General features: G+C 46.4%; 1 pseudogene; it reads left to right on the forward strand.

The window, feature by feature from the left end:
• The first annotated feature begins 1,284 nt into the window (after positions 1 to 1,284).
• On the forward strand, positions 1,285 to 1,403 carry LOC120605386 (uncharacterized; annotated as a pseudogene).
• The last annotated feature ends 7,211 nt before the right edge of the window (positions 1,404 to 8,614 follow it).

The raw sequence follows: 8,614 nt of genomic DNA on the forward strand, positions 1-8,614 counted from the left end.
GACAGGTGTTCTCTATGGCTGAGACGAGGTTGCCTGCTCTCTCTTGTGGTGGTGGTGGGGGGGTACTTTGGGGCCCCTCGTCACTGGAGAGTGTGTTCCCAAGGCTTCCATGAAGGGAGTCAGCTGGAGGCTGCCATCTCCTGGCCCGCTCCAGCCTCTTTCAGCCAAGGTCACCTGTCAGCAGGCCCTCTCCCACGAGGGTCTTTGCCAGAACGGCCTCCAGCTGGATTCCTTCGGAGGCCTGCACCTCCAGTTTTTGGGGGAACAACCAGTTTTTGGGGGAACAACAAGAATATCCATGCATTTCCCACGAGCCAGTGGCAGATGCCTCTCCCACTCCATTCGTCAGCCGGAGACTTCCAGGTCTAAGTTCCCCCAAAGTCCAGGGGACACTTCTCTAGTGTGGAGATATTGAAACGATGGGAGGAGTCAAGTTCAACATTCTAGAATGAATATATATAAATATATCCATCTCTCTCCACACACACACACACACACACACACACACACACACACACACACAGTGACAGCGAGTGTCCTTGGACTAAAACCAGGAAAAATCGAATAGAAACTTTTTCTCATTTGGTTGACGATTAAAGATGAAGTAAGATAATCACGGTCCTGTAAAGTAAGAGTTCTAGAATCATCTCTATGGTTCTAGCTCTGAAATTCCATCCTTCATCTGGCATGCTTAAATATATATATTTATATAAGTATATAAATAATACATTTTAAGTATACAAAACATTTATATTTAGTAATATAATTTATATTTTATTTATTCATATTTTGTATGTTTGTTATTAAATTATAAATTTGATATGTAATTATAATATATTACTACATATAAATATGTAATTATAGTTATATTGTGACATAATTCTGTTATATAATTCATATATATAATTATATATAATTACTTATTATACAATTAAAATAACAAATATATATAATTCTACTCTAATACAGAATTACTATAAATTTATTAACATTTAATTTATTAATATAGTTTAGTTTATGTATGAAATACCAGTTAGACTGTCCTTAGTCCTGAAAATTCATAATCTCATTGAATCTCAGACACTCCTGGGAAATGGTTACTGTCAACGCCTCCTTGATAAGTGGAGAAACTAAGGCTCAGCACCCAGAAATAATAAGTGGCAGAGTCAGGGTTATGCACCCAGGCCTAGCAACCTCAGAGTCTACAAATGAAACCAGGATTCTACGTCAGCTGGAGTAAGGGCTGCTAAGATGTCAGGTCTTCTTCTTAAGATGTCTTGGGATGTTTATGGCCATGCCACCCTGAACGTTCCTGATCTCGTCTGATCTTGGAAGCTAAGCAGGGTTGGGCCTGGTTAGTACTTGGATGAGAGACCACCTAGGAATACCAGGTGCTGTAGGCATTAAAAAAAAATAATGTCTTGGGGACACTCCCTGATTTACCAGGTACCTGCAGCTGTGTCAGAGTCAGAATTTGATCTTGGAATGAGGACTCCAGACCTGGAATCTGCCCCTTTGGTCATTTATTTAATAAACACTGCTCTGCACCCAGCCTGTACCGGGTGGTCCTGGGGACACAGAGGTGAGCAAGACAGCCCCAGGCCGGCTCTCCTGGGGCTCACAGTCTAGAAGGAAAACACTCCTGTCCCAGACAGTGAGGACTCAGAGTCGATGGTGCAGAAATGGGGTGGGGGAGGGAGACCCGGAGGGCTCAGGTCTGAATATGGTGGCCAGGAGAGGACCTATCGAAGTTGTCAAAATCAAAATAGGGCCTCTGAAGGGTATGACATCAGTTATGCAAATTGCATCCCTGTGCTTAGTTGCATAAAAGCATAAGAGTGCAAATTTTTTCCATCAAGATAGGAAAGCAAAGCCTTGAGCAGGTACTCGGGTATAAACTTTTACTCTTGTCACTTTGTGACAAGCGCTTCCCTCACCCCATCAAGTCAGTTTGTGTTCCTGCCCAAACATTGTGTTTTCTATTACCGAGCACACCTGAGGGGCAGGGAAGACCTCAGGAGAGGGGATGCCAGAGCCGAAACTTGAATCACAGCTAGAAAAAGAGAGAGAACAGCATTCTAGGTAGGAGGAACAGCGTGGACGAAGGTCTAGAGGCCAGAGCACTGCGTGGAGTTCGGTCTGACTGACGTAGAGAGCGAGCGAAGAGCACTGAGATGTAGCACAGGCCCCAGATGAAGGAGTCAGCTCTGTGTCCTGAGGGCACTGGGGAGCCATGGAAGGTTTAGGAGGAGGGGAGTCGAAAAGTCACACCAGCTGTCAGCTCAGAGATAAAATCAATGAACGTAGGAAGTGAGAGTCCCCCAGAAGACCTTATGGTGGGACGACTCCCAGCCATCCACTTACGATCTTGGGTCTGAGACTCAAGCTTACTGTGTCTCCATTTCCCTGACTATAAAACAGACTAGAATCAACCTCAGAGTTGTTGAAGGGTTCAGTGAGGTAATGGTTGGGAGAGTTTGGCGCAGTCCCTGGCATTCGGCCAGCACACTTGTATCCGATGCTGCCTGCCCTGGGAGTCATTATCCCCGGCCGCTACTGTCATTCATTTACCAAGAGGAAAGCGGATGTTTTAACATTTGTTCCACAAGTGGGTATTTCTGATCCTTAAAATGTAACCACTTATTACATTGCTTTTTTTGTCTTTGAAAGGTATATTTGCAGTACATCCAGTGCTTGTGGTTGTGAAGGCAAAAATCATAATAATGATGGGAACTATAATTATACTGTCGAGCATGTGTCTGGCAGTCATCCTGTTAGTACACCGTTCTAAGCACTGTACAAACATTAGATACGGCAATTTTTAATCTTGAAAGACTTTGCCAGAATGCCCTCCACATGGGGCTGTACCAGCCACGTGTGAGAGTTCCCTCCTCCTTCAGCTTCCGACACAGCAAGTCATCAAGCTTCTGGATCACCTGCCAATCCAATAGGCAGGAATTATTATCTCAGTTTGTTTTACTTTCCATTTTTCTTGCTCTGAGTACACTGAACATTTTCCCTATGTCAAGAGACATTTGAATTTTCTTTTATAGGAACTGCCTACCTATATCTTTTGCATATTTTTCTGTTAGGTTGCTGATATTTTTCCTATTGATACTAGGTGGTCTGTGTATTAGTGATATGAGTTCTTTGTCTATGAGATCAGTTGCAAATCATTTTTCTGGTACGTCACTGTTCTTTTGACTTTGCGGGTAGTGGGGTTTTTTTTTAACATTTGCCAAAGTTTCTTTTTATGTTTATGTCAATTTTTTCAGTCTTTTATGGCTAGGGCTTGTGTTCTTACCACATCAGCCACCATTCCAGTGAGAGGCAGAAGAGTGGAGTGTGTGAGCGTGTATGGGCTGGAGCCAGACTCCAAGGTTTCGACTCCAAGCCCTAAGCAATATGGAAATTTAATGAGAGGAAGTGAGAGAAACTGGGGGCAGAGGGCACACCCAACATATAGTTCAGTGGCTGAGAATTTCATCTGCCTGGGTGTGGATCACAGCTCTGCTGTTTACCACCTATGACATCCCCCCAAAATGTCGTAAATTCTCTGAATCTTTATTTCTTCATCTCTAACAGGGGTAGGATAGTTGTATCGGTCAGGGTTGGGGCAAGAAGCAGATGGTCTACTCGAAATAAATAATAAGAAAGGTTTGATAAAAAGACTATTTACAGAGGGGTAGGTGGGGTATAAGTAGAGTGACATGGGACTGTGCATCACCCAGGGGCAGGAAGCTGATACCTCCCCTGGACTGGAAGCTGTAAGACGCATAGCGGGCCCCCAAACCGAAGGATAGTGGTATATGGAGACAATCGCTCAATAGAAACTTCAGTAGGGGGACACAGCCGACCCATTCTGGTGGTGCAGGGAGACAGCTGTAGGACCAGTAACCTCAAGGTTACTCCCATTGGCAGAAGCCACCCAGAAGCAAGAGGCAAGGGGACCCCAATGATGCAGCTCAGAGAAATCAGCCCGTCAAGGAGCAGAGCAGAAAGGAGAGTGGACCTGCAGCACATCCAGCCTCGTCGATGCTTCGTGGGGTTAGCATAACAGATGAGTGAGAGAACACATGTTCAGAGCTTAGAACAGAGTCTGGCTGGTAGGAGGTACTCAACGAATGTTCCTTTTCATTTCTACAATATTTTTATCATGATAAGTAGTCACCATCAACTCTCAAATGTGCCACACTCATTCTCGCCAGCTCAGGAAGGGTTACTTGGGGCAGCATCTCACCTTTGGTCCCGCTTGATCCCCATTTCTCTCCTCTCCCGCTCCATCTCCTCCAGGCACCCTGCTCGCATCCTGCACCTGCTCTGCCTCCTCGGAGCTGCCCTCCTCTGCGTTTCTGGGATTCTTGGCCGAGGGAGCCAGTGCTCACCTTCTCGTACCCAGCAGCCTTGATGGTGTTCTCTCTACTTCTTGGTTCTGAGGACACAAGGCTCAGCCAGAAACCGTGATCTTCTCCCCTGAGGGCCTCCCAGGGCCTGGCCATACTGGGCGAGAGACACTGGGCACACACAGCAGCCTGGTCATCAGAAATGTGACAGCTCTAGACTCAGACAACTACACGGTGGTGCTGGAAACCATCGAGGGACGCAGAAGTGTGACAGGGCAGATGCACGTGGAGCGTGAGTGGGGCTCCACAGCAGGAGGGACTGAATTCTCAGTCAGCAGGGCCCATCAGGGCCCATTCAGTGCCGGTAATCAATTGCTCCCTAAAAACCACCCTAAAACTTAAAATAGCAACCATTTCTTTAGCTCATGATTCTGCTAAACAGTTCTCCTGGTCTCATTCATGAGTCTGTGGTCAGCCAGGGAGTGCCTGGGCACTGGTCCGGGGTAGCCTCCTTCATACGTCTGGCAGTGACATGGCTGGCAGCTGGGGCCACACAGCCTCTCATCTTCCAGCAGGCTAACTTGGGCTTGTTCAGTCAGCAATGGAGGAGGCCCGGGCTCAGAACTGGCATGTCATCACTTCTGCCATGTTTTATTGGTCAAAGCAAGTCACGTGACTGGCCCAGCTTCAATGGGAGGGAAGTAGGCTTCACCTCTTGAAGAGAGGAGTTGCACGTTGCTATCTATTTTTTGTCATCTGTCACACTTTCCAACAGATATTCATTAAATGTTTGTTCATCATCGCTTGGGGAAGGGCAGAAGTCTCTGTTGGCAGACTTCAAACTCGCCTCTGTTTTTATGAGCTATTCAGCTTTGGACTTGAACTTTCATACCCAAACCAGAAAAACAAAGTCCTGAAATTAACCAGACCTATCCTCCCGAAAAGGTAGTTTAGAGACTGTATTTGTCTGTTAGGGCTGCCATAACATAATACCATAGACCAGATGGCTTAAACAACAGAAATTTATTTCTCATAGTTCTGGAGGCCGGAAGTCCAAGATCAAGGTGTCAGCACGTTTGGTTTCGTCTGAGACCTGTCTCTTTGGCCTGCCGATGGACTTCTTCTCACTGTGTCCTCACACGGTCTTTCCTTTGTGTGCACACTCCTGTTGGCTTTCTGTGTGTCCTAATCTTCTCTTTTTATAAGAACACTAGTCAGATCATATTAGAGCTCACCCTAACGGCATGATTTTACCTTAGTTATCTCTTTCAAGGCCCTGTCGCCATATATATAGTCACATTCTGAGGTATTTGGGGGCTAGGGCTTCAACATATAAATTTGGAGGGGACACAATTCAATTCATAAGAGAGACCGTATTACAGTAGCCCCCTTTATCCACGGGGGATATGTTCCAAGACCCTCAGTGGAAACTGCAAACTCTATATATACCTTGCTTTTTCCTGTACATACATTTTCGCTTTAAAGAATTACTTTACTGTCTACAGCCATGCCACGCTGAACGTGCCCGATCTCGTCTGATCTCAGAAGCTAGGTTAGTACTTGAATGGGAGACCACCTAGGAAGACCAGGTGCTGTAGGCGTTAAAAAAAAAAAAAACAGCAAAGAATTACTTTACTGCTTCTCTGTGGAATATCCGAATTGCCAACATCACTACTTTCCAGAGAAGGGTGAATTCATCAGGGAATGGCAGAGTTGGTTTCTCCCACCGTAGAATTCCCAGTCTATCAGGGCAGACAGACATGAAATGAATAATCCTAAGGGCAGGGTCAGAGACAGCTTCCCTAAAGAAGTAACATTTAAAACGCTGTCTGAAGAGAAGGGAAGGTAGACAATAAAGATGACGTGGAAGGTTGTTCCGGCCAGTGAGAACAGCATGGACAAGGGCTGGAGGGCTAAGAGATAGCTTGGTGAGTATGAGAAACTTAGAAGAGAGCAGTGTAGAGGGTGTGGGCCATGTGAGGCCATTGACTTTTAAGTGTGGCTAAGGGAGGCAGGTAGAGCTGGGGGTCAGTAGACGTGCAAGGCCTCGTAGGCCTCAGGAAGAACCTTAGACTCCTATTCAACAAAACATTCATCGATGCTGATTGTTATGTGTGCATCCAATGCTTTTTTTAGTGCCTTCTCTGTCCTGGCTGGCGCTGGCATCACAGCCAGGGAGATGTGAGAACCCAAGAAGATATCTGACCCACTAAGGGACCAGGTAGGGCTTCCCAGAGGAAGGGCTATCTGAGCTGGGGCTTGTAGGCTGAGCAGGAGTTTGCCAGGCGAAGAGTGGGGAAACGCGGTCCTGCAGACAGGCCAGCCAGAATAAACACCAGGGAGCACAAGTGAATGGCTCCAATTTACTGAGCGCTCACTATGTACCAAACACTGGGAGATTTCACAACCTGAGAAAGCAAATGCTCTGAGCACCGATCCCATTGCACAGGTGGGGAAACTGAGGCTCAGAGAAACAACCTCAATAGCCTGTGGTAACATTGAAGCAGAGGGCCAAGCTGGGATTCTCCAGCACTCTATGATCCTTAAGATTCCACACACACTGCCTCTCTAGCCCAGCAACGTCTCTATGGTACAATGCAAAGTTGAAAAGGGGGGGTTAGAACCCCACTTTTGTACTGGGGGATATTTACCCCCACCAGAAAATTAAAGGGCTGCTGAGTTCCATCAATCTGCATTTCTATGATTTGAAGGCTAACTCTTCTTCTAAAGGTCCACCTCCACACCTTTGCCTGTGCGATTCTCAGCCTGGAGCTTGTGCAGGCTTCAAAACCCCAAGGACCTGCGTTCAAACCACTGTTCCACCACTTACCAGGACCTCGCGTCTGTGTGCTTCAGTGTCTTCGTCTGTAAAACGGGGTGTGTGTCCTAATGTTCTCTTTTTATAAGAACACTAGTCAGATTGTAGAACCTACCTCACCGGATAGTTATGAGGAGCAAATTGAGTTCACCCATGTCAAATGCCTAGCACAGTGCCTGTCACAGGGTAAGCGGATGTTAGCTGTGAGTATTTCAAGGGACTTGACCTCTTTGAGCCTTCATTTTCCCACCAAAATGGGGATAACAATAATAAGCTCTACCTTGTAGTAGTCCCTAGGACTAAATGAATAAATCCAGTGCTTTTCTGAGCTTTTTCAATCATGACCCATGGTAAGAAATGCATTTCACATCATGGCCTATATTCATGTGTGTATATACACACATTATAAGTAACTAAAAATAAGTGTCATGGAATAGCAATTATCTCTTTGAGTAATACATTCTGTCATTTTCTATTATATTTCATTTCATGTTTTAAATACCGATTACTAAACCTACTAAATGATTTCCCTGAGCGCGGGTCTCCCTCGCAGCATGACGAGCTATAAGTTAACGTGTGTTTAGAACAGAGGCTCACAATAAGAGGCTTGTCTACGTGGCTCTGACATTGTTTCTTGTTTCTACACCTGGTGGACTCTTTCTCTTCCTGCAAGGCGTAGCTCAAGTACCACCTCCTCCAGGAAGCCTTCCGTGAGCTCTCTGGCTGGGCTAAAGTTCTTTTCACTTATCATATTGCACTAAGATCGGAAACCAGCTCAGTGTGAAGGTTCCTAGCACTTGCCATGACATCACACTCCTCAGGTTCAAATCCCATCTGTGTTCTCTGTGACCTTGAGATCTGACCCTAAGAACCCCGAGCCTTCAGAGTTTTTCAGCTGAAGAAAAACATGGGAAGAGGACCATGGTGAGGATTATGCACGCACCCCACCCTCTGTAAAGAGCACCCCCCTAGCAGCCAGTGGCTCAAGCCCCAAGCTGTGGAGGCTCTCTTCCTCTCTTTCTCTCCCACTCACACCCAGTCCATCAGCAAATCCTGAGGGCTCTGCCTTCAAAAATAATCTAGAAGCCAACCACTCCTCCCAGCTCCTCGGCCTGACCCTGGTCCAGCTGGGGTATTTATACGCCTCACCGTGTCAGTCATCAAGCCACCTGCGGTGTGCCAATTCCTCAGCATGCTGGCCTGTTGCCTCCATGGGCAAATGGGCTCTGGCCACCAGCGAAAGCCCTTAAGCAACAGATACACTGCTGGCAGTTGGAAGTGGTGAGGATGAGGGTCTGGGGTGGGGACACCAGCAGGTCTGCCACACTCAGTGTTGGGCGCAGACCAGGCACTCCAAGCACATTTGTGGGTGAATGAATGAATGAATGAATGAATGACTGTCTCTGTGGTGGGCCAAAGAAGTGCTCAGCTTCTCTGAGTGTTCTCCACGCAT

Source organism: Pteropus medius, unplaced genomic scaffold (genome assembly GCF_902729225.1).
Source record: "Pteropus medius unplaced genomic scaffold, Ma_sr-lr_union100, whole genome shotgun sequence".
NCBI lineage: Eukaryota > Metazoa > Chordata > Mammalia > Chiroptera > Pteropodidae > Pteropus > Pteropus medius.